Genomic DNA, 27,659 nt, shown 5'->3' on the forward strand with positions numbered 1-27,659 from the left:
ATTAATGCCTTAGTAGACATTGATTTTGGATCACTTAAAAAAAACTGTATATAGGTCAGATGGAGAGTGAATACTCCCAAGTACCAACAACGATACTGTATATAGGTCAGATGGAGAGTGAATACTACTAAGTACCAACAACGATTGAAAACTATCAAGCCAAAAAAACTTCTATTAAAAACCATACAGGAAAAGCAAAGATCAATTAAAAGTTTTTAAGATAAGAAGGAAAAGAATTTTTTTAAAAGAAAAAGACCCAGCAAACACGCAAAATGGAGTCCAACAAGGCTGTGGATGCTCCGCATGTTGAGAACGAGACTGCATGGCTGCACCGGGAAGCAGATCAGGTCATCATGAACATGAGCGTTTTTGCTCATGCCGACATCGTGGCCGTCTGTTTGCATTTTGGATGAATGCCACGTGGTTTTGTTGACTTTTGAGCTTTTTAAAATGCAAATCGGATGGCCACGATGTCAGCATGAGCAAAAATGCTCATGTTCAACATGACCTGATCTGCTTTCAGCTGCACCTGCCTGAGATGGTTCGGACAAGGCATCATCATCTTCAGTTAGATCACATCTACATTGTTAAACATGAGAAAAACAAATTAAAACTATGATTTTTGAAGGAGCATAACGAAACCTAATGAAAAAGGGGACATAAGGAACATATTACTCTTAACACTACATTTTTCGTTAAGTCTCGTTAGGCTCCTTCATAATTCATAGTTTTAAAATGTTTTTCTCATGTCTAACACTGTATATGTGATTTGTGATTTTTGTTTAGTGGGAACCAACTTTTGGATTGCCAAAATTTGACTTGTATATATGATTTTTCGATTATCCAAAAATCAATGGCTATGAATGTACCAATTTCTCCCATCTTAGACAAATATGTTTTTTTTTGTCAAGTAACATTTTCCAAGAGTCGATTTTCACTAAAGCTGAACACATCTAAGAGTTCAGGTCTACTATAAAATGCATAAAAACTACAGGGCAGAATGAGAAATGGGGCCTAATATGTTCAGCTCTCTCTCTCTCTCTCTCTCTCTATCTATCTATATATATATATATATATATATATATATATATATATATATATATATATATATATATATATATATATATATATATATATATATATACAACAATTGGTAGCCGCTCAAACCAAGTTTGACTCAAGATTAGAGTCCATCATGTAACGTGATGGGTACTACTTAACATCTTTTTTTGTTAAAAAAAGACTTTTACTGACACTAAAATAGCATAAGTAAAAGTCTAAGCAGACACTTTTAGACTTTTATTGGCATTATTTTAACGCCAACAAAAATCTTTTTTGTGCAAAAAAGATGTTGAGCATCCATCATGTCATGGGATAGATGCTCAAAGTAAGTGACCTTAGTTTGAGCACCTAATAAGACGGATCATTATATATATATGTGTGTAATACATTCGTGTTAAATGAAATATGCTAAATGAGTTTTCTAGTTTTTTTCATCTTATTTTTAAATTCTTACTGTATAGATGTGGTCTATGTATTTGATTTTATAGAAATCAGCTCTTGAAATGTTTGATTTTGACACATGGGTGAACTTTTATAAGGTTAAAAAACTTTAGCGGTTCAAAATCTCTATAAAATCTTTAAGCTCCAAATAGTTTTTCCATCAAAAACACATAATCCAGATATGGATTCTTAGTAAATCAAACACATCCAACACATTTATAAGGTCAGAACCAAGAAAAAAAGCAACTAAAAAGCAGAAAACCCCATTTAGCATGTTTCAACATGCATCGAAGCATCACAACCAGGTCATATATGAGTGAAAGATCTTACTCTTTTCTACTTATAACTAGGGTGTCAAGAGGTTGGGTTTACCCAGACTTGACCCGACCCAAACCCTATAAGGTTCAGGTATGGTGATAAATAAGAAGACCTGATTAAGACTCAGGTTCGGACCCAAAGGTCCGATTAATACAAGGATGCAGGTATAGTTTGTGAAATTTTATACCAGACCCAGGCCCGACCCGAGTTTGGATTAAGACCAACAAATTTTCAATGTAAAAAGGATAAATAATATTGTCTTACCCAGTATGACCCGTGTCTGATTCATGTAGTTCTTATCGGGTCCGGGTATGGTTTTTCTTATGATAGGTCCAATTAGACTCGGGTCCGGATCTGAAACCATACCCAAAATTCGGGGCTAGGTCTGGTTCCACCTGGGTCTGAACCAAACCCGACCCGTTGACACTCCTACGTATAACCGTAGCGATCTCCTCATTGAACTCGGCGAGTTTTTGGAAGCTGGGTGTAAAAGGTTGGACGGTTAGGTTAACAACCCCTGGATGAGGTTAGGCACAGGGAGTGTGACACCATCTGGTCGGCTGTGGTTGGACGTTGTCCAACGCACGCCCTTGCTCCCTTTTGGACAGCTATGATTCGTCTGGCGTTTCGTGGGTCCCACAATTCCTATTCCTTTTGGCTCTGCTCAGTGTGGCGAGCTCCAACACGTAAGCACCCGCAAGCGTGCTTCAAGCCTTTTTAACAGCGACCTGCGTCTCCCCGGCCATCCACGTGTCAACCTACTCTCATGGGACCCACAGAACCTGCTCGAGGTTTAACCAAGAGCCTTCTTTGTGCTCACGCCCTTCTAGTTGGACCTCTCTCTCTCTCTCTCTCTCTCTCTCTCTCTCTCTCTCTCTCTATATATATATATATATATATATATATATATATATATATATATATATATATATATATATCCATGAGTGCTGGTAATTTTATAAATGGTTAATGGCAAATAAAGGAAAAGAAAAAATTGAGAGTTAAATGGAATGATCTTGTTCAAGTTTCTGAAACATATAACTGGGAAAGTTTAATATCGTTTTGAAGTTTCTGTAAGACATCCATGGAATTGTTTAATATAGTTCCTAATCCTTTAAAAAAATATAGTAGAGTCATATCTTGACGCATTTATGGAATTGTTAAATATGATCCCTGAACACTTAAAAAATGAGTGATGTCTTAAAGCAATCTATTTTATTTTTTCATTCATATGGATGCGTTAATGTTATAAGTTAGGCTTGTCTCAGACAGTCTTAAAGGCCACTCAATATTGTCTTTGTTAGTATTTTTTTTCCTTTTTAAAATCAGTGAACTGTATAAAAGAACGGGTCACATGTAGGTTGATCTCACAAACCACATCACAATTGCTTTGCCATTACAAGAAATATGTGTATTAGTGACGTACGCTATCCGTCGCTATGCCATCGCTAAATATATTAGCGACGGCCTTTGCGATGGATAGCGTCCGTCACATAACCCTAGTCGCTAAACTGCGACAAAATTTATCTGTCGCTAGGTAATGTCGGATTGACGGCGGATCATGCCCGTTGTTAATCTGTTGCTAAATAAAATTGAATTTGGTTATGCGACGAAATTTAATTCGTCGTTAATCAGTCGCTACTATTTAACGAGAGATACGTATCTGTCGGTAATGGCCATCACCAAATTGATGACGGTCATTAGCGACAACTTAAATTCCGTCACAAACCAACGACTGCCTCAAATTGGCGACGGAGTAGCGACGAATAATATCTATCGCCAATCCATCACTAATTTTAAAAAAAAATTATTATTTTTTTTATTTTTTTAAAACTCGAGAAAAAATTCTCGTTATACAATTCATATAACCTGCTTATAAAAAAGAAAACACACATAAAAAATACATATACACGTAAAACAAATTTAACACAAATTCTAAATTAGGCAAACTTTAACAATCAAATACAGTCATTGCCAAGTTATAATTAGTTACAAGTATGTCAAAGAAATTAAACAAATGAATCTAATTCTCGTCAAGATTCTGGGCATCATCCTCTTTATTTTGTCGATCTGCGCCTCCCTCCATGCCTCCATCAGTTCCTCTATGTTGATCATCTCCAGTATCCTACAAGAGAAAAAAAATGTTAGTATTTATAAACAAAATTTAATGAAATAAATTATATGCAATGCACCTAATCTAATGCAACAAAGTAAATGGTTGAATGACAAAGAGAATAACAATAAACTGAAAGACATTAACAAAATTCAAATATGTGTTCTAAGACTGAAAAAAATATATATAGTGACTAAATCATGCATATATGTGTTTTAAGTTTGTCAAAGAATTTCACAGTGATTCACGCATGCATATATAGTATATAAGGTTGTCAAATAAATGTGTTATGTATCACAATCATGCATACATGTGTTGCAAGACAGTCAAAAAACTTTCATAGTGATGAAATCATGCTTATATGTGTTCTAAGGCAGTAAAAAATTTTTATATATGATTCAATCATGCCTATCATGTTCTAAAACAGTCAAAAAAATTTACAGTTATTCAATCATACATATATATGTTATAAGGCATTAAAAAACTTTCATATATGCAAATATCAGGCTCATATGTGTTATAAGGCATTAAAAAACTTTCATATATGCTAATATCATGCTCATATGTGTTCTAAGGCATTAAAAAATTTTCATATATGCTAATATCAGGCTCATATGTGTTCTAAGGTTGTCATAGTGATAAAAACATGCTTGTATGTGTTCTAAGGTTTTTTAAAAACTTTTATAGTGATTAAATCATGCAAATATGTGTTATAAGGCTGTAAAAAAACTTTCATAGTGATTCAATCATGCGTATATGTGTTATAAGGGTGTCAAAAAATTTTTATAGTGAATCAATCATGCATATATGTGTTATAAGATGTCAAAAAATTTATAGTGAGGCAATCATGCATATATGTATTCAATCATTCATATACTAGCTTGAAATCTAACGACATGAATCTTTATATTTGACGGGCATCGGAGCTCATGTTGAATGCAGACGAAGTTTCCCTGTCCTGAAAAAAGTTGCACAACTCATTATGAACAATGTTGGGAATGACTTCATTTAAAAAGTTTTGCATCTTTTCCTCAAGACGCTGACAGACATCATCCTAAGACATAGCAGGGTCATTCAGACGTTGAGAGTTGATGTTGGCAGGAGAACTCTGAGAGCTATGGCTGCAGGAGGCAACGACTGGTGTGGTGTTCATGTTACTCCCAAACCCGAACACACGACCCTTTTTGGGTTCACCAGTTGCAGTCACCCATGATGCAGGATCAAAAGGTGGATGCTGAGTAGAGTCATCGCCATATCGTTGTACCATTTGCTGCTCGTATGACTCCTACAAAGTAATGATTAGAATATGAATTAATAATTTAGAATTACAATATTTATGATAACGTAATTCAAAGTAACTTATATATTATAATATTTATTAATACAATAAATACATACCGATGTCGCTCTCACCTTTTTTGATACAAAATCTCTCGTGCTCTTACATTTATGTGTTTCAACAAACACATCCTTATAAGGCACACTATCTCTTTTTTCTGCTTCCTACAATGTTAAATGATAAAAAAATCGATTAATAAGTATGCAGAAATATTTATAAACTTGACAATATATATATATATATTCATGAGTTACCATTCTCTTGTGGTGGCTCCCAAAAGTCTAAGATCCACCTGCGTATAGATGGGCATCAGGCATCTTCACTCGTTTTTGTGTAGCCTTTGCTGAGTGGTTTCGAAATTCATTGCTCGCCCACTTATCGCACATGCCCTCCCAATAATCTCTCCTGATAGTAGAAGGCCCATGGCTCTTCCACTGCAGTGGATCATCTATCCCACCAGTTGCTTTTTTTTGCAGTCTTCATATTGTGCAGCATGTCGGCAAATCGATTGACAGTCACCTTCTACCACACTACCCTCGCGTCTTTCTCCTCGTTTGCAGTCGCAAAGCGATGGAAAGCCTACAAATACTTTTAGAAAGTTAGCATACATAAATATGAAACACTTCTTGTTATGATAAATGATTACATACCATGAATAAGGACATTAAACTGTCCAACACCTCTCTCGGATACTCTTTTCATTGCGCTACCGATCCTGCAAGATGATGCAGTAATGACTTCATAATTTCTAGTATTACTTCTTGTTGCTCAAACCTCGCACTGCACATAAATTGATACACATTAACAATCGACTATCAATATACACTTTTTATAAGTTAAGTATTAGACAAGTGACAATGAAATACTTACGATCAACTATCAATATACACTATTTGAATTACTCATCGTGGGTCACACTGAGAAGACCCTGCATCCGATGTAGATGGGTCATGTGTAGGTGAAACAACACCTACAAAACAATGAGTTAGAAATTCACATAATGCACATTTAAACTAATCAAGTATATAATTATTTAAATGATATATCTGTCGAAGCAACTCGTGAAGATGAAGGCTCAGACTGGCTACCACTGGGTGCTCGGCGACTGTGACCTCCATGAACCATATTCTAACAAATAAAAAATGTCATGCAATACATTCAAACATTGCAATACATTTCGATACATTGGATCAGTTACACAACTTTATATCTTCATGAATACATAATCAAATCGGAAAAAACTTCATGCAAGACATTCAAATATCTGTTATTTCATTCAAATAATTGTAACACGTTACAATACATTCAGTTCATAACTCTATACCTATTAAAGAGTTACAATACATTCAAAACATTGCAATACCTTCAAAACATTCAAATCATTACAATACATTCAAATCAATCTAATCATTCAGATCAAATACATGTATGTATTACAAGATATATTTCACTAGCTCGAGAATGATTCCTTATCACTTGTTTGACTTTCATACTCTTCTTCTTCCTCCTCCTCGTCTTCGTCATCATCTTCTTCTTCTTCATTTAGCGCCCATTCACTTGGTATATCATTTTGATCACATTCTTCCATGCATGTGCCATCGGACAATGGTAATATGACATGCATACGATGTGCGACATCGTGACCATAAGAGAAGTCATACATATCATCTGATTGATAGTAATCACCCTCTTCAGCAATCTTGTCTTCTTGTAACTGATCATACTCGGGGTATAGTTTAGACTTCACCTTACAAACTGCCCACCATTCATTTCTATCTAACTTCCTTATAGTTGGATATGAAGTATAGTAAACTTGTTGAACTTGCGAGGCTAATATGAAAGATTCATATGTTTCAAACCTTGATTTATGATTCACCTCTACAATGCCTCAGGCTTTGTCGACTCTTGTTGTTGTGGGATCAAACCAATGACACTGGAATAAAGTTAAGCTATTATTTATGCCTAAGTAAGTCAACTCCATTATTTCTTCTATAACACCGTAGTAGTCATGTTCATTTATCCTTGACGCACACGCCACTATTCATTGTTGACTTGTTGATACCATAGTCTTTTGTATGGAATCAATAACCATTTACGATGTACTCGTTGTAACATTGCATAACTTTGGATGAACCATTTTGTAAATCACATATTCCTTGATCTTTAACATCACCATGGCAGACCTACAAGCATATACAATAACTATGATTATGACCAATTAAGTATCTTATTGTTGTTTACAGAGAAAAAATGTATACAATCGTCCTTACCAACTATTTCAACCATGTCCCAAACTTATTTTCATGTTCTTTTTGTACTTCCGCATCAGTGAGATGTGAAAGTTTTCTTCGCAACTCTAGATCAAATCGTCTGCACTTAACAAAAACTTATTTTACCTAACCATGTACACACGTATAGAACTTAGTGTTACATGCTAAGTATACTTACTCGATGTATGGTCGATTGATGATCAATTAAAAAGGATATAGATTTGTGCTGCGTTTTGCTCTCGATCTTCCAAGAGTCTTGACCGACAACTGCCAAATGCATGCCCGAGTGGTTGAAATATAGACAATTTGTCAGTTACAATTAATTGTTCTCCATCATTATTATGAGGTGGGCATGTGTAACATGTTGAAATATGAGCTTCAAAGTACATAGATGAGAAATTTAAAATCTCTTCTAAAGTGTACGCCTCACAAATAGAGCCTTCTACTCTTGCTTTATTCTGAACCTTTTTTTTGAGGTGAAACATGCATCTGTCAACAATATACATCTCAGATTAAAATAAATTTCTCACTAGCATTGAAAAGAAATTTTTTAAAAAACATATACCTTTCAAATGGATACATCCACCGATATTGCACTGGTCCGCCAACCCTAAGTTCATATGGCAAATGTATGATCACATGTTCCATAACATCAAAAAATGTTGGTGGAAAAATCTTTTCTAGCTGACAAATAGTAGTTACGACAGATTCCTCAAAATTCTTTACCTCAGATACTACGACTTCTGATACGCACAATATTCTAAAAAATCTACTCAACTCGGACAATACCCCCCATATAGGTTTGTCTAACATATCATGGAATACAAAGAGTATCAACTGTTGCATAATGATATGACAATCGTGGCTCTTCAACCCATATAATAGTCCCTCGTCTATCTTCACAGCCCGAGTAATGTTAGAGACATATTCATTTGGAAATCTCAACGGTCTCAACCATTTACATACCTGCTTTACTTGATCTGGCCCAAGCACATACCTTACCTTTGGATTCACTAATTTTCCATTGAACTCTTTCAATTCTAATTATGCTCTTTTACATATTACTTTTAAATCCATACGAGCTTCAGATTATCCTTCGTTTTCCCTTTCACATTCATTACCGTATTGAACACATTATCAAAGACATTTTTCTCCACATGCATGAGATCCAAATTACGTCGTATCAATAAGGTTGGCCAATATGATAGTTCCCAAAATATAGATTTCTTTGTCCAATTGTGATTCTTCCCAAATCCAATAAAGGGCCTCACACTACAGGCATCTGTCAGTCCACATGGAAAGTATCACAATCTTCTTAAAATCTATATGCCAGACAACCTTATGGGTGGACCTTTTATTTCAGTTGTGCCTACTCGAAACACGGTCTTTTGTCGTTAGAACGGATGATCGCTGGGTAGAAATCGACGATGACAATCAAACCAGCACATCTTCCTTCCATGTATCAATCTAAACAATTTTTTATCCTTCATGCAGTATGGACATGCCAACCTCCCATGTGTGAGCCAACTAGATAACATACCATAGGCAGGGAGGTCACTGATTGTCCATAGAACAACAACCTTCATATTGAAGTTTAGTTTTTTGTGGGCATCGTACGTGAGAACACCGTCATCCCACAATATTTTCAGTTCATCAATCAATGGCCTTAAATATACATCAAGATTTTGGCCCAGAGACGTCAGACCAAGGATCAATAGAGACAAGAAAAGATTTTGACACTTCATACACAATCTTGGAGGAAGGTTATATGGGGTGACAAATACCGGCCAACAAGAGTATGAGGTTGATCTACCCCCAAATGGATTAAATCCATCTGTACATAAACCTAGCCTAACATTTCTTACTTTCAAAGCAAAGTTCTAATGAGTACGATCAAAGTGCTTCCAAGCTTTTGCGTTTACAGGATGTGTGATCTTGTCTTCATCATGTCAAACTTTATTTGCATGTCATATCATTTGTTTAGTTGTCCTCGAAGACATATAAAGTCGTTGCAATCTAGGGGTGAGAGGGAAGTAGCGTAGTGACTTATATGAAACTTCTTTTGACATTGTGCTACCATTTCTCTTTATCTTTGGCTTGAACCGAGGATGTCCACATGATGGACATGAGCTGCTATTTTCTTGATCTTTGAAATACATGCAGTGATTCAGATAAGCATCTATCTTTTGATACCCCATACCTAGAACATTGACCATAACCTTCGCACGATAGAGATTTTGTGGCAATTTTTCATCTTTGGGCAACATACACTTCACAATAGAGCACAGACGGTCAAAACATGATTGACTCAAATTATACTCTGACTTCAAATTTAGTAGTTGAAGAACTGCAAACAAGATAGTGTGACTCTTGCAACCATTCCACAATGGCTCATCAACATCTCTAAGTAAGTCATAAAATGTACTAGCCGCATCGTTTGTTGCTTCTTCCTCTACCCCGATTGTTGCATCGCTATGTCCCATAGCAGAACCCATTTCTGGTCCTACGACATCAAATATCAAATCCACATATGGATTATCGTGCACCACATTTACCCGTGCATCAAAATTATTCCAAAATTCTTCACCATGTAGCATCCAATTTTGATAACCACTAACAAAACCCTTCTTATATAGGTGATGTCTAACGCCATGAGGTTCTACAAATCAATTGTTCTTACACATCGTGCAGGGAAATCTGATTCGATCAGTGGGATCCACTGTACTAACACTTGCCGTTGCAAATTCAATAAAATTGTCAACACGATCCATATATTCATGCGACACCTCATTATCAACTATCCTACGGTACATCCATTCACGGTTTGCAGCCATTTTGTCCTATAATATTACATATATTATCATCACCAGTTAAAAGAGAATCTTAATAATGCTATGATGAAACAAATATCTAATTTATCTATTAATTCTTGTTTGGTGATTGTTTGTGAGCAAATTTTTGTTTAAAGTAATACATAGATTTTCATGTGTAACACCATCACATCATATTTATACACATCACGAGGATATTTAGAAATTTGAAATCATATTACATAAAATGACACATTCATTTGAACAAAAAATTCATGATATAATTTCACACGAAATGCATAATCAAATGAAAAATAAGTTCATGCAAGCATGGATACAGACACATCAAACATTGCAATACATTCAAATCATTCATATTAAAACAATATCAAACATGTACCTGTAACAAACACACTCCAATATCCCGCTAACTACTACCATACCTAGCATGGAATCCGTACTTTAAAAATAAGAACACTTTTATTCTCATACATTAAAATCATGCTCAACATGATTTCCAAACTCCATCAAAGCAGTCCTAGATATCCACAACTAAGTGAGTGTGTAAATAGAAAAGTATTGTATCTAATAAATTAAATAACAAGTGATGTGCTTGCATCACTTACTCACCACAGGTATTTACTCGATTTGAATTGTTTTTGCCTTTGCATTTTTTTTTTATTTCTTTTTGCATTACATTTTTAGTCACATGCGATGCTTAGCACTAAGCATCACGCAATTAGCTTAGCAACGTACATGTGAAACACATATATACAAAACAAAACAAAACAAGGAGGGGGCTCAACCCCTCCCTGACAAAAAAAAGGAGGGGGCTCAACCCCTCCCTCTCATCCCGTAAGACAGGGGGTAAAAAAAAAACAGGGAGGGGGCTCAGCCCCTCCCTGGTGAAAAAAAAGAAAAAAAAGGGAGGGAGGGGCCCAAGCCCCTCCCAGGCATCCTGTAAGACAGAGTGGGGGCTCGACCTCTCCCTGGCAAAAAAAAGGCAAGAAAAAAGGGAGGGGACTGAACCCCTCCCGCGACTCCCGTAAGACAGGGAGGGGGCCCCTCCCTGATAAAAAAAAAAGAGAGGGGGCCGAGCCCCTCCCGCGAAAAATGTAATGGTCGGCCTGAGCATCAGGCATTGGCGAAGGGGGAGGTTGGCGGAAAGAGGCAGAGGAGTCGGGGGTTACCTGAGTGTCGGGCGTTGGCGAAGGGGGAGGTCGGCAGAAAGTGGTGTGTGTGTGTGTGTGTGAGGGGGGGGGGGGGAGCGTCGAGCAATGGGGGAGCATCGTATGACGGCGGAGCGTCGAGCGATGGGGGAGCATCATATGACGGGGGAGCGTCGGACGATGGGGGAGCATCGGGCGAGGACCGAGGGGCGGCGGGCCAGGGGGCGATGGGCGGCGGATCAGGGGGCCATAGAAGACAGGTCGGGGGGCGACAGGAGGCAGGTCGGGGGGGAACGGGAGGCAGGCCGGGGGGCGACGGGAGGCAAGCCAGGGGTAGATGGGAGGCGGGCCGGGGAAACGCGACGGAGACAAAACAGAAAAGAGAAAGAAAGGGGGGAAAATTAGAGTTTTACAGGGAAATTAGCGACGGATTCACGATGGCCAAATTTCGTCTATAAGTCGTCGCTATTTGGCGACGACTTAGCGATGCAATAGTTCTACCGCCGATCCGTCGCTAAGTTGCAACGGATATGGCGACAAAATAAAATCCATCGCAACGTAGCGATGTATTATCGACAAAATATTTTTTGTCGCTAAAATCGCAAATAAATGATATTTTAGCGACAAATATCTTTCTCTTGCTACTCCATCACCAATTTGTGATGGTTTTTGTCCATCGCAAATGTCCGTCGCTAATTAGCATTTTTCTTGTAGTGTTGTTCCCCCTTCCCCACATAAACTAATTCTAGATAGGCATGTGCTTTCACTAGCTTATCCTCTTTTGTTTTGTTAATCATGAGGAAACATGTCCAATGTGTCACACTGTTTTAGCTGGCTTTTTTTTATGATATTTACATCGAGAAATCTTCACAGGATCAAAGACCTAGCTGCATTGGCTTTGCCTGTTGTACTTGCAATCATTGTCTTATCAACATAAAACTCCATGGGCTTACCCCTTGCTTCCATGGAGTGTCCACACTTTGGCTTGCATACGAGGTGATGCCCATGGGATTTTAACCTAGACCACATGTCTAGCGGCCTAGGCCCCATCCCACTATGTCAAACCTCTTTGGGGCCTGTTCCAAGTGACTTGAATTTGCTTTTGATAAATTATTATAATCAATAAGATCAAACACATTGCAAGTTAATGATGATTTCCACTATTCAATGAATAAAATGTAAAAGTACTGCAGGAAAAAATTGTTATAGGATGCAAAGATCAAGTGCCATGATAAACCTAAAACACCCGCTAATTGCCCAAAAATATATCCCACAGGCAACCAAAACTAAACTAAAATAGAAGACTAGACTCTTATCCTGAATTTGACTCTTCATAAGCCTAAAATCCTAAAATTTTAAAACAATTAAGAAAATATACCATAGCTGAACTCTATACCCTTGTGGGACATTTTTGGAGAGAGGGACATCCCCTACTCCTTCCTAGTTAGCGCCCCCTTGTGGGTATCGCTGGCTAACTCTTCTTGATTCTGATATGGACATGTGTTTGGTTCTCCTCCACCTTAGTATGGACATGTGTTCATTGGTTTTTTTTCTAGGAGAGAAGCCATATCAGGAACCATGTCACCTCCCGGAGCTACACTTTGACTTGGGATGCCCCTTGGCTTGCTGAAGTGACATCTAGATCTTGGATTATTAGTTGGATCTGGATCTCCTCTTAAGTATGGATCTCTAGCTGAACTTAGATTAATAACAACTACTAGATCATGATATGTATAAACCTGGCCCACTTCTTTAAATGTACTAAATAATAATATCCAAACCTGTTAGATCCTCCAAAATTTCTAAAATTGATTCTTGCGGAGTTCATGTATGACAATAGTTATCATGCGAGCATTGGCATGGCTCCATACGAGGTACTCTATGAGAGGCTATGTAGATCACCCATTTACTGGGATGATATTGGTGGTGTAAACACCCCAAATTTTCACTCACCTTCTTGACATTTCCACCAAGCATCACATTTCGGTTCTCCAGAACCAAGGAAGGGCAAAATGGTCATTTTCCAAGATTGAACCTTACAAAAAGTCCAAAATTTCATTCTTGAGCCTCAAAATTTCCATATTTAGGTTCAGAGACATCTTCAAATTGCAAATCTTCAAAATCCTTTTCTTGGCAAAAAGGTAGAATTTCCAAGTCCGGGCTCAGAGTAGCATTTCTTGAAACGGGTCTCTGCATAGCATTGCATGAACACTTTGCATCATTTCACTGCACAACATGTCATTTTGAGATCCAGAACTCCTGATTTTCAAAATTGTCAATCCAGATTTGATTTTAAAATTTTCAAAATTGACTTTGAAACCCTGGGTTTTAAAATTATCAATTCTTCCCATTTTACCCCCAGGACCCCGGATTATGAAAAGTCTTCTCAAGAAAACAATCTGGACGGTTTTAATATTTCAAAATTTTGCCAGTTGAAAAGGAAGGGACACAATTTCAAAAATTCATAAGATCTTATTTCAAACTTTTACAAAAAGACTCCGAGTTTCCCTACTTCTTTCAAAATTTCGCCCTGAAGAACCATTTCCTTCCGAGTTTTGAAATCAAGCCAAATTTTGCTTTATGTTTTTCCAAAACTGGCCTACTATTATGAAATTTCCAAAAATTCCATTTGGCTCTTATTTCAAATAAGTGACGTGGGACCCGCCTCAATGTGGTGTCACACTAGAATTTTCAAATATTTCTTTTATTTTCAAAACAGTGCCCATCTGGAAGTGGAATTCTTTTATTTGATTTAATTTTTAATAAAATACTTAGTGGGCCCACGTAGGTGGCACCCCACTAAGACTCTTTGTCAAAAGAAAGATTTTTTTTTTTTATTTATTTGAGGTGGCACTACCAAAACAAAATCCATTTTTTACTCATTTTATTTTATTTTTTTTTAATTTTATTACTTTTCAGCCCCCAAAGGGAACCACCGTGAAACCCTACCGAGATTTTCGTTCTTTACCTAAGTTTTCTTTTTTTTTAAAAAGGTACATCTAAAAAAAAAAGGAGCCGCCCACCCTTTTCAAATGGCGATATTTTTTTTGAAATTTTTCAAAAATCAGTTTTAAAGCTTATCAAAATATTTCACGAGGAAAGCCCGAGCTTTGGGCTGAAAGGGCGGAATCTCTTTTTAAAAGAAGGCTTAAGCCACCCGAAAGAGGATCTTTTTTTATTTTTTCCCTAACTCTTCAGCGCTTTTTTTTTCACGGCTCCTCCCCCTTTTCCAGTTGCAGCCCTCCTTTCAGCCGAGGTCCAAAGAACTCCACCAAAAACCATTGACCTTCTCTCCCCTCTTACCATTGGCAGCCCTTCCTTCAACCCAAGGCCAAAGAACTCCAGCAAAACTTGAGAGGAAGGACCCAATAGGCGATTTCCTTGACATCAGTTCTCCAACCCCCTTCTATCTCTGGAATCCCTCTGATTCTATTTCCAGTGCAGACCTCATCACGATCTCCTTCCAGCTTCCTCCATCAGAACAACCAAATAGTGACGAAGGAGGACATATGGCTCTCCTTTCCTTCTGAAGGATTGATCCACCATTGACAGATACTTGTTTCTCTGCTTCATTCAAGCAAAAACCAGTCCCTCGGTCGCTGGTTATCGGTTCCATTAGTTCAGGTAGAAAAGAACCAGCCTTTTGACGGCTGGTTAAGGATTCGATTGGCGCAGAAGACCACCAGGTAATGTGATTCTACGCTGTTCTCCTTTTTTTTTTTTTTTTGTCCATGTTTTATTAAACCAGGTCATGTTGCCAATCGTTGGAAAGGACGACCATGCCGTGAATGTGCGTATGTTTTAGCACAACTAAAGGGTTCAAAGGAGACCGTTGGAGGGTTTTTCAGAATCCGACTAATCGAATGAGATGGTCAGTCCTCTTCATGGACCGAACCTCTCATTCCAATGTCCCACATTAATAGAATATCATATCTCCTATGCTATTTCTGTAGTGGTTATTAGAAATTTTTTATTTTCTGCATCTCTGTTTGTTCCTGTATGCCATTCGTATGCTTTAGTTTCTTTTTCTTTTTTTTTTTGTTATTAGCCTAATGTCTTCAGGTTGAAAGCTCCAGATTTCCCCATGAAAAATCTAATCTAGAATCTGTAAAAGTAGTATCTCCACAGCAATGTATATTGACATGCGTATGGCTCCCCATACTGTAAAAGGCTAAATCAGCCTTCTGTTTTCATCACGGTTATGCTTACAGTCAAGAAGATTTGAATATGAGTATCTTCCAACAAGGCACGTAGAAGGTAGGCACTGATTTTTTTTAGAGTTAAAAAAAAAAATCATTTTTTTAGTCTTTGTTTCTCCACTATGTCACATTTCCCTTGTCTATCGATGGAACACATTTGTGCCTTTATGACTGATTCTTGGTTTCATTTCCCAGCTCCACTTTCTGCTATTCTGTTTCAAAAGCACTTTTTTTTTTTTTGCTTTTGTAGTTGCTGAGTCTCTACTTAATTCATAATTCCACTATATGTTTCTCTGTTTGTTGATAGTCTCTAAGAATTTCTGTCACCCGATTGTCACTTTCCAACTGCTACCATGTTCTTGTTGCAGATTTCCTCCTTCTGTGCATAATTCCCAAGCCATTATCGTTCTGTTCCAACCGATTTCAAGATATAGTCCTGTCCCATTTTCTGGTGTCTTTCGAAAGCTTGAGATCTTCTGAAGCTTTTCTTTCCCCCCCCCCCCCCCTCTAAATTTTTTTTTTTGAAGAGGTAAGGGAATCGGGTGCTATGATCTCTTTATGTTTCTCTCATTAAGAGAATAGGCGCAAGAGGAAAGAAGATAAAAAAAAAATGTGTGATATATTATAGCAGACAAGAGCACAGGGATACATAAAACACAAGGGCCACGGTTTGGTGAATGCACCTAGGCCTACAGCTTAGTTCTCTCTTCACTATACGGTCATTTAAAAGAGAGAGTTCCACTAAATGATGGGGGTTATATGATATTAGATAGAGATCTCTCTATAACTAAATTTCCTTGAGAACCTCTTAAAAATGTGGTTGACATTTGATATTTTTGCTGTCACGTTTGGTCATCTTACTGTCATGTTTAGCTGAGAGTTTGCATAAGTCTTGAGCTTTATTTTCTGAAAGTTTCTTCTTATCCGTGTACATTCTTTTAATTATATTTATAGCCAGGAGATATGATATTGGGTTTATACCTGGAGAAACCCGATAATTCCTGAATATTATCGGAGTGCTCTGGAAAAACCTACAGGTCTATACTAACCCCATCTTAAGCTTGGCAGGGGTACTCAAAGGAAGGAGCTGGAATCTGCAAATTTTTTTTTTATTTCATTTATTGATGTAATAATTCAATTTGGAATAATATTTATTTTTATTGCTTAGATTAGGACGCATATCATATAGTTTGATTTCAGCAATATTCTGATTCTATGATGCATATATCTCAAATTTTCAAAATTCACCGTGGATGAACACGAATGGCACATGCACCAACTCTTAGAGAGTTGATGAACTCGGTGGAATCCATATTTACGGCCCTAGTCGGAATATGGACGAGACCCAGATCCATCATCTTTCTACTAGTCACATTGAGCCTACACTCTTAGGCTATCTTGAAAATGCACATCATATTTCCAATGTTTTCAAAATCATGTGCATTAAATCAAATAAACTCTGAACATATTCATGGCCACAGTCAGAATATGTGAAGGATTTACTTTGACTTAATACACATTTTCCAACAAATTTTCTTAGAAAATCTTTCAAAGTGCATTCATTCACTCATATCATTGGCATCATGAAACCATTGGTTTTCTCATGATTTTCTTAAGAAAGTGGCATTCTTAAGAAATCAATTTCTCAAGAAACTTCTAAGTTGGATTTCCAAAATCAAAGCTTTCCCTCGATTTTCCCTGGAAAATATTATTTCCTTAAGATTTCCAAAAGAAGTTTCCAATTTTCCTCAAAGATCAAACTCAATTTCCAAGTGTTTCAAGGTAAAATTCCCAGGATTTCGATTCCCCAAGTTTTGAATTTCCTTCTCCAATGAGTTTTCCTATAAATCTTCCATCATTTTCCTAAGAAAACTCTCAAAGTCCAAGTTTTCCTAAGAAATATTTTCCTTTTCAAAAGGTTCATCTTTTCTCAAGAATCACTTCCATTTCCCCAGGATTTTCAACCATTCATGATTTTCCCACAACTTCATGAACTTTCCCGTGACTTCAAAAACCTTTTTTTTTTCACATGAGTTTTCCTGAGAAATTGACTTTCATCTTTTTCCTGAGAGATTCTTTCCAACTCCAAATATTTTTCAAGCATACATCATGTTTTTCCAACTGGCATTTTCCAAAATCTCATAGCACATGCCTGAATTCTCTGTGCATTTAGGATAGAACATAACTTTGATAATTTCGCTAAGTCAAGCATAGTTTTGGTCCTTGGTTCGATTACCCCTGTTAAAGGCGGCAGGAACGGTCGAACCTCGTACCGACAGGTCGAGCCCCATCCCATGGATTTTCCCGCAAATTTTCAAAACGGAGGCGAGTATTTCAAAACAATTTCCAAAATCCGGTCAAGTTTGAATCGCGAAAGCGTTTCCCTCTCTCTCTTCCGCAAGGAAGGGAAGACGGGAAAAAAATTTCGCGATGATAACAGGTTTGGCGACCGAGATGGGACCTGTCCTTGTCTGACCTAAATTATGTTTGACTTAGTTTAATCATCAAAATTATGTTCACAAAATGTCAGCTCTTTTACTTTCAATATCATGTGAGCCTAGGAGCCTAGATTCTGACCTAGCTGACATTGATTGCATATAGCTTAGGCATGGTTTGGTAGGACCATATTGAGGAGAAATTTTCATGCTCATATAGACTTAGGTCTAAATACAACTCTCCTCAATTTAGGATCTGAATGCAAACAATGTATGCTTCTTCAAAGTTTTCAAAAGTCTATCTCTCTAGGATTTAGAGCCCTCTATTTCTTGCATGTGATCATTTTTTCAAAACCTCAATTACCTATCATTACCCGGTCTTCACGTTGCTGGGCTCTCTTCCAGAACCATAGTTCGGGACAGAGCCTCACAACTGGGCCAACTATTTGGGTTAACACCCCCTACCACGTACCGCGGGCCACAGTCCGAAGTATATCGGTAGGCGCTCAAGGATGTTGGAAAACCTTACCTTAGAACCAGAGTTGAAATTCTATGCCACGTACCTCCGATTTCGATTCGGGTATATCGGCATAACTGGATTGGACAAAGATGATCTGAACTTAGAGTTAGGATTAAGGCCCTACAGCTGTTTTCAAATTGATGCATCTAGAGTCAGCCTTTTAGGGAGTGCTGAATGTGCATAAATGTTTGTGCAGGATGAGATTGTATGTATGATTTTCTCAATTCTTTATGTTTCCCAATGTTTTTCAACTCATTAGGTCTTTTTCAAAATATCCTTATTTTCCACAAGATCTTTTTTCTCAAACCCTGGATTTTTCCCAAATATTCCATTTCTTTCAAAACTCCAGGTGATTTTCCATTCTACCTTTCTATTGGATCTCGAATTTCTAGCTGCATTTTTATCCTGCCTGCAAAATTTTTCAAAATTTCTCACATTTTCCTAAGTCTTATTCTGAGTCTTTCTCTGTTTTCAGTTCAATGGCATCCAGTCAAGTCGATCCTATCTTTCCTGAAGGTCACATCTCCTTTGAGGTGCGACAAGGTCGTCCTGAACATCGAGCCCTTGGCACCGGAACTTTCATTCCCCGGTGGTATTATTCCTGGCTAAAGAGCTTTTCCCGAATGTTCCCGGACCATTTGAGCGAGTGCGGATTAGAGCTGGCATCAACAGTCGGAAAGCAGACCATCAATGGCAACCTGATCCATGCAATGGCGGAGCGATGGAATCCTCGAACGTGTACCTTCTGGTTCCCGTGGGGAGAGATGACCGTTTTGATGGATGAATTTTTAGAAATCATGGGGTTGCCAGAACCAGCTGGTCGACCAAGCGACCCATTAGAGCATCAATTCCTTATCAATGTCAAGGGTTTGGACCCCCCGAGACTCCTTAGCCCGTATGACAGGCCGCTGATCTTGGCCCCTGATCCAGTTAGAAGGAAATGAATATGTTGACCTACTTGAGTTGTACCGCCAGTACGGGACCTTCGTCGAAGTCAGCTCGCTATCAAGAACAGCCAAAGAAAAGATTCAGAATGCAATGGTTCTATGCACTGTAGGACTGTCCCTTTTCCCAGATGGACAAAACTACATGGACATCAGGATAATCCAGCTTATGAGAAGATGGGGAAGTCGGCAAACCAATCGCCTCTCCATAGCCATGGCAGCGCTCGCCTTCCTTTATCGAGGTCTGACTCGATTCTCACTTGGAGAGTCCATTTTAGTTGAAGGATGCATCTACGCACTTCAGTCCTGGTTTTTCCAACACGTTCCAGCCCGAGCAAGCTCTTTCAGATACAATGGTCAAGAACTCCTTCCAGTGGCGCAGTACCGGTCTATGATCAACAACATTCAAGAAGATGACGTTGTTTGGGACTATTTTGATCGGCAAATATCTCCTCCCAGATATACGTACGCTTATGGCAAGCGGTTCAAGTTGCTGGGACCATTCTTCTGCACTTACTACCAACCAGAGAGATGTGTTCGGCAGTTCTCCCAGAGGCAGCAGTATGTCGAAGCCCGACTGTTATCAGGAGTTATGGCAGAGTTCGATCTCACTTCCGCACAATGGTCCGGGGCATATCATTCTGCCCGCTACGGCTGGGATTCCTTTGTCTCTCTTAAAATTTTCCCTGGTCCTAGAGTGTCTGCTGATTATCGTGAATGGTGGCAAATTGTTTGTCCTCCACCTCTTTGTCAAGATCAATAAAATCATGTTTTCTCATTTTAATAAAATTCTCTCTTTTTCTATTATGGTTTGATGACCTCGCCTAGGTAACGAGGCATATTTTTCATTGTTTGTTTCTCGTGCTAAGAATTGACAACACAATTGTCGTGATCCTCGCAATGACTCAGTCCCTAGTAATGGGATATCTTCTTCAAATTGTCTACTATATTTTTCAATAAATATTTCTTCCAAAAGCCAATTCCTTCATAATCTAATCAGGTCTTTGCCCTGCAGAGAGCATCCGCAGCAAAATCTGAAAGCATCCATACCATTTGATGGTCGAGACAAGGTCAGGCAAAAGAACCACGGCATCCCAATACTCGTCAGCCTCGGAAGAAGAGATGAGTTCCCCTCGATCTGAGAAGAGTCGAGAGCAGCAGCAAGAAGACGATGGCATAGACCCTCAAATGTATGCCATGTTCAGAAAAATGATGAACAAAATGATGAATGAGCAGCCCAGGACCAGCTCAGAAAGGAATCCATTCAGAGAAAAGTTTCATGGTCGTAGGAGTAAGAAGGCTCCCAAAAAGCAGATCCAACCAGAAGAGATTTCAGATGAATCAGATTCAACTGAAAACACAGATGAAGAATATGAGGTGCCTCCGGCATTTCAGAAGCGTGGCCAAAGTAAAAGCCGCAGATCAAAGAGCAGAGATAAAGAAGAGCCTTTGCAAGCGCAATTCAAGGAAATGGCCCGAGTTGTCAAGGATCTGCAAGCCCGCGACAAGGGCAAGAAAGTCTTCACCAGTGAGGACTTCTATGACGGCTTAGAAGGGGATGATGATCTGGAGAATCTCCCCCGTAAATTCATCAAATTCGATGGTTCTGGCGACCCAAAAGCTCATCTCGCCACTTTCTTTGCTGAATGCTCTCGGTTTAGAAGGGATAACCGAGCATTGTTTCTATGCTTCCCCCGCAGCTTGGAAGGAGTTGCCGCCAAGTGGTATGCTGAGCATATCAACCCCATCGAGCTCAAGGAGTTCGATAAAGTTGTAAATCTCTTTATTGAACGCTTCTTGTTCAACACAGAAGCGCTGCCTACATTAAGTCATCTCTGCAATTTAAGGCAAAATGAGAATGAAAAAGCACGGGACTTCATTCACAGGTGGAGATCAGCCTGTAATAAGATGAGAGATCCTATCTCGAAAGGCATGCATTGTCCTTAATCCTTAACAATTTCTCGCAGCCGTTAAGAGGATTAATCTCCACAGCGCCGTCCAGGACCTTCATTGAGTTGACTGAACGAGCTGAATGGCTCGAGCTAAGTGTGGAAAATAGAGTCTATGAAGGCTTCACCTTTTTCCAAGAGTAATCCTCAGGGTGAGCAGAAGAAGAAAGCTCACTTCACCTTCTCTGCCAACAATAACAACAACAATAGCCAAAATCAGTACAAAGGGCAGAAGAAAGATTACTGCTACAACACCAGCAAGTACTGGAGGATTTACTCAGGAAAATCAAAGTTAAGCCCAGTACCACTCCTGAAGACATGGCACAGATTGTGAACTCTGCCATGACCAATGCACCAATTACCTTCTCAGATGAGGACCTTCCAAAGCCTCATTCCTTTCATAATAATGCCTTGTACATTGTCGTTCGAGTCAGAGGAATGACGGTTCCCCATGTGCTGGTCGATGGAGGCAGTAGCCTCAACATATGTCCTGAAATGACCGCAAAGGCATTAGGGATCAAGGATGAAGAATATATTCCGGATCCCATCACTATCTATGGGTTTGACAATCATGGTCAAACAGCCAAGGGCAAGATATTCCTGGAGGTGTTCATCAACTATTCGGTGCACTCCGTCCTTTTCCATGTGGTTAATGTACCACCAACCTACAACTTGCTGCTCGGAAGGACATGGATTCACAACGCTAATGCAGTGCCTTCTACCCTCCATCAATGTGTAAAGTGGTCAAAAGGTGGAATGATTACCACAATACTGGGAGAAGACCCAGAAGAAAGGCTCCCACAGCCCATGATTCCTCGGCCATCATTCAATGCAGATATTCCCAGCATCAGGGAAAGTGAAGAGATCAATCTCGGAGAGAATCGAGAAATACTTCAGGCACCATCAGAGTCATCTCTGCACACAGTAGCCACGACACGATGGAAAGGTCCTCAATTCTTCAAGGTTGGAGGTCGAATCGACTACAGCACCATTAAGGATCATCCCTTGTTTCCTCAATTCATGAAGTCAAGAAAGGGATTTGATTTACTCCTGAAGCATGGCTACCAAACCCTTGTCAAGCAAATCATAAGAGCAGGGTACTATTGGAAGACTATGCAACAAGACTGTTATCATTATGTGAAGAAGTGTGTACAATGTCAGATACATGCACCTTCCATCCATGCTCCAGCAACTTATTTACGGTCGGTTGTTTCTCCATGGCCATTCTCCATGTGGGCCTTCGATGTCGTAGGTCCCATCACTCCTTCAGCTTCAAATGGCCATAAATATTTCCTTGCTGCAACAGAATATTTCACCAAGTGGGTAGAAGCTATCACTCTTCGCACAGTAGAAGGCCGACATGTGGTCTCTTTTATTCACAAGAACATCCTTTGCCGTTTCGGCATCCCACATGACATTGTGTCAGACAACGGCAGTCATTTCAAGAATGAAAAGATGAAGACATTCTGCTCAAAATTCAAGATCTATCACCATTTTTCCGCTCCATATTATCCTCAAGGAAATGGTCAGGCAGAGGCCACCAACAAGATTTTAATTCGTATCCTGGAGCGAACTGTGGAAACAGGCCGTGACTGGCATGAGAAGATCCACGATGCACTATGGGCCTACCGGACCACTATTCGCACCCCAACGAATGCTACTCCATCGGAACTGGTCTATGGAACAGAAGTAGTGTTGCCGCTACTTGTTCAGAAGCCCGCTTTGAAATTTGCATCGCTGCTAGAATTACCCCTTGATCGATATCAGCAGCAGCGACTGGCACAGTTAGACTTACTTGACGAGAGAAGGCTAAAAGCAGCAGAACATGCTCAATCCTATCGCCAGAGAGTAGCCAGGCAGTATGCGAAGTCTGTCATCGAAAGAAGGTTCAAAGTCAATGATTTAGTACTTCGATCCACGGCTTATCTTAGGCATCATACCGGTGGGAAATGGTCGCCAAATTGGGAAGGCCCATATGTCGTCAAAGAAGCATTACCCCGCAACTCATATCGGCTCATCAATGCTGATGGGGTAGAATTGCCAGATCCTATTAATGCTCGACACTTGAAAAAGTTTTATACTTGAAACATTTATCCTTCTCTTGTAATCCTTCCTGTTTCTTTCAAATAATGATCCAACTTTCTTTCCCAGTTACACTGGGGCATTTTAAAATTTTGTTCTGTATGCAGGCAGGATAAACAAATTCCTCATTTCATGCACTTGTGCATTCATGTGCATCAATTCATATTCATTTGCATTCAACTACATTAACAACAATCCAGTCAGTATTGGGATTTCAACCAACAGTCCCATCACAATTCCTAATGATTCAAAATTGGAAGGTAATCACCAATACTGAACCAGAACCCAGTGCTCGAACTGGTATTATTTCAAAATCCAGTGTTTAAACTGGTACATTTTCAAAATCCCGACTTTTCGAAAAACCGAGTTCCGACTCGAGTTTGTATTCAAATCATTTTCCTTTGTTGATCCGAGTTCCGACTCGTGATCTCATTATTTTGTTTGAGCTCTGACTCAAGCTCTTCATTTTCCTTTGATGATCCGGGTTCCGACTCGAGATCTTTATACTTTACTCAAGCTGAAACTCGAGCTTGTCATTTTCTTTTGTTAATCCGAGTTCCGACTCGAGATCTCTCTATTCATTTGAGCTCAGATTCGAGCTCTCCATTGTCTTTTGTTGATCTGGGTTCCGACTCGTGATCTCTCTACATCATTCGAGCTCTGCTTCGAGCTCTTCATTTTCTTTTGTTGATCCGGGTTCCGACTCGTGATCTCATTACCTTATTCGAGCTCTGATTCGAGCTCTTCATTCTCTTTTGTTGATCTGAGTTCCGACTCGTGATCTCTTTACCTTATTCGAGCCCTGATTCGAGCTCTTCATGTTCTTTGTTGATCCGGGTTCCAACTCAAGATCTCTTTATCTTATCCAAGCTCTAATTCAAGCACTTCATTTTCTTTTGTTGATCCGGGTTCCGACTCGTGATCTCATTATTTTACTCGAGTCCTGACTCGAGCTCTTCATTTTCTTTGTTGATCCGGGTTCCGACTCGAGATCTCTTTATTTGTTCAAGCTTTGATTCGAGCTCTTTATTTTCCTTTGTTGATCTGGGTTCCGACTCGAGATCTCTTCGAGCTTGTCATTCTCTTTTGTTGATCCGGGTTCCGACTCGTGATCTCATTACCTTACTCGAACCCTGAATCAAGCGCTTCATTTTCTTTTGTTGATCCAGGTTCCGACTCGTGATCTCATTACATCATTCGAGCTCTGGTTCGAGCTCTTCATTTTCTTTTGTTGATCCGGGTTCCGACTCGTGATCTCATTACATCATTCGAGCTCTGGTTCGAGCCCTTCATTTTTCTTTTGTTGATCCGGGTTTCGACTCGTGATCTCTGTATCTTATTTGAGCTCTGACTCGAACTCATCATTCTCCTTTGATTGATTCAAGCCATTTCGATCATCAGGGTATGTCAATCGTTCAAATTTGATATTTCGCCTTCCAAATTCCAATTTAAATCTTCAAATCAGGCAATTCTCCAATTTCGACCTTCGGGTCACCCAATTTCCAATCCTCAATTTCAATTACCAATTTCCAATTCTCGACCTTCGGGTCAATCAATTTCCAATTCTCGACCTGCGGGTCAACCAATTTCCAATTTTCGACCTTCGGGTCAATCAATTTCCAAATTTCGACCTCTGGTCAAATCAATTCTCAATTTCGACCTTCGGGTCACACAATTTCGACCTTTCGGTCAACCAATTCTCAATTTCGACCTTTCGGTCAACCAATTCTCAATTTCGACCTTTTTGGTCAAATCAATTCTCAATTTCGACCATCAGGTCATCCAATTTCGACCTTCGGGTCATTCAATTTTCAGCAACCAATTTTCCAATTTTCAATTTCGACCTTCGGGTCAATCAATCTCAATATCCAATTTCAATCATTTTCTCTTGCGAGAGACCCTTTTTAGGGAGAGTTCGAGGGAGCTCGTTCTTTTCGCATGCTATCCAATTCGTTCACTTAGCTCCTTTTTAGGGAGAGTTTGAAGGGACTCGCGTCTTTGTGAACCGTTTGCAAAACAATTTCCAATTTCACACGAGGAACCCTTTTTAAGGGAGAGGCTCGACGGAGACTCGTTTTTCTTGTGACCCCCCAATTTCATACTAGGCCATCTTCGTCATGAAAGACCCTCTTTGCAGGGAGAGTGTGATGGACTCGTTCCTTTCATGACCCAATTTTCAGACCTCACTATTATCGGCCCCCTCTCCATAAGAGAAGCCTAATATTAGGGAGCTTTGACGAAAGCTTAATTTCTCTTCGAAAGTTCGTTTTGCAAACACCTCCTCTTCAGGGAAGAGAGGAATATTTCCCATTTCCCATTCAGGTAAGGGCTAAGCCTGAGTCTCTCTTTTTGGGGAAAAAGAGAGGAGAATTTTCGTCACGGACGTGTTAGGCCGGATTTTAAATACTCACTTTCACCAAGGATTTCAAGAAAATTTTGTCAATTTGTCAAATCAATTATTTGTTGATTTCAGAATCTTTATTGCAAAAATCTTTATTTCAGTTTACCTTCAACATTACTTCCAAAATAGTGAAGCTTTTGCGAAAAGAGATTCAAACTTCAAATTCTTTCTGTTGGCCAACCAAAAGGATGAAGGATAAGTCCTCGATATGGCCAGAAAAGAAGATTCAATGTTATTGAAAAGTCATAGATGATCGATATTGATTGCAGTCAATGGCACATCTTTAAAGACTATTCTTGTAAGGACGAGGCAGTGGAAATACCCTGAGTGCTAGAAAAGAGAGCATTTACCCAAGCCCTGTCTCCTCAGAATAACCTAAGCTGCAATTAAGTATCCGCAAAAGGGATCTCTCACCTGTCGTCAAGATGAAGGCGAATTAGGCAAGTAGACCCCCGGGGCCAAAGAAGATTCGAAACATCTCCAAGATGACGGAGTTTGTGATGGATCCTTCCAGGGAAAGTCCAAAGCACTGTCAAGATGAAGGCAGATGCGATGAACCTCTCGACAATCCCTAAAAGATATTTAATTTCAGCTGTCATCCAAAGATCTCCAAACCCATCGTCCAAGAAGGATCAAAACATCTCCAAGTTGAAGGAGCTTGTGACGTACCCTTTCCAAAAGAAAGCAAGAGAGGAAAAAGAGAGAAAAAAAAATCAGAACATCTCCAAAATGAAGGAGAATATAGCCAAAACACCAAAGAGCCAAAAGAGTGCAGAAAGATTATCATGAGAGAAGCCCTCAGGATATCAAACTGCCAAGTTATCAAGAATCCTCCTTAACTTTGTGAAATTCTATTATCAATACTCTTTCATCAATTGCTTTCATAATATCAAATTATCTCTCCTGTTCATATCAAGAAAATTGATAGCTTCCTTGAAGAAGGTCAATCGCAAGTAATTTGGATTTCCAGTCTCGATCCTACGAAGTGAACCTTGTTTGGAGGTAATGCTTTGGGTAGAAAATAAGGAATATCTTTACAACAATGTGCAACATTTTCAAAAAATTTAAATCAACAGCAGAATTCTCAATATTTTGACAATATTTTCTAGCTATCCTGACGTGAAGTGAGAGCTTGATGTCCGTTTTCAATACATCCAGACACCAATTTTAAATCCCTCTTAAGGACTTGATTCCTTCCCTTCTTTGAGAGCATGAACTCTCAGATTGCACACTTCCCTGTGTCCCCACTGTCCCACCATAGACAGTCCCATTTCGGTTCGAGGTCGAACCACCAATCATTTTCTCGCAAAAGGCAATTTCAAAAGCTAACTTGGTCTCAGCAATGAGACGCCCAAAATCAATCCCTTTTCAAGCTTTAGGGACCCCATTTTCCTTCCTTTTGCAAAACCCCTGTCGGATTTATTGTGCAAAATCCGAAGGTTCCGTCATTGTCTATTCTTTCGAGGATTTCATCCATTTTTTTGCCCGATCAGGATAAGGGTACAAACCTGAGCCTCAATCAACGAGGTATTTTATTTTCCGCCCGATCAGGATAAGGGTATAAACCTGAGCCTCCTTCAATGAGGTATTCCATTTTCTGCCCGATC

This window comes from Nuphar pumila, chromosome 9 (genome assembly GCF_984573655.1).
Source record: "Nuphar pumila chromosome 9, dmNupPumi1.hap1.1, whole genome shotgun sequence".
Classification (NCBI taxonomy): domain Eukaryota; kingdom Viridiplantae; phylum Streptophyta; class Magnoliopsida; order Nymphaeales; family Nymphaeaceae; genus Nuphar; species Nuphar pumila.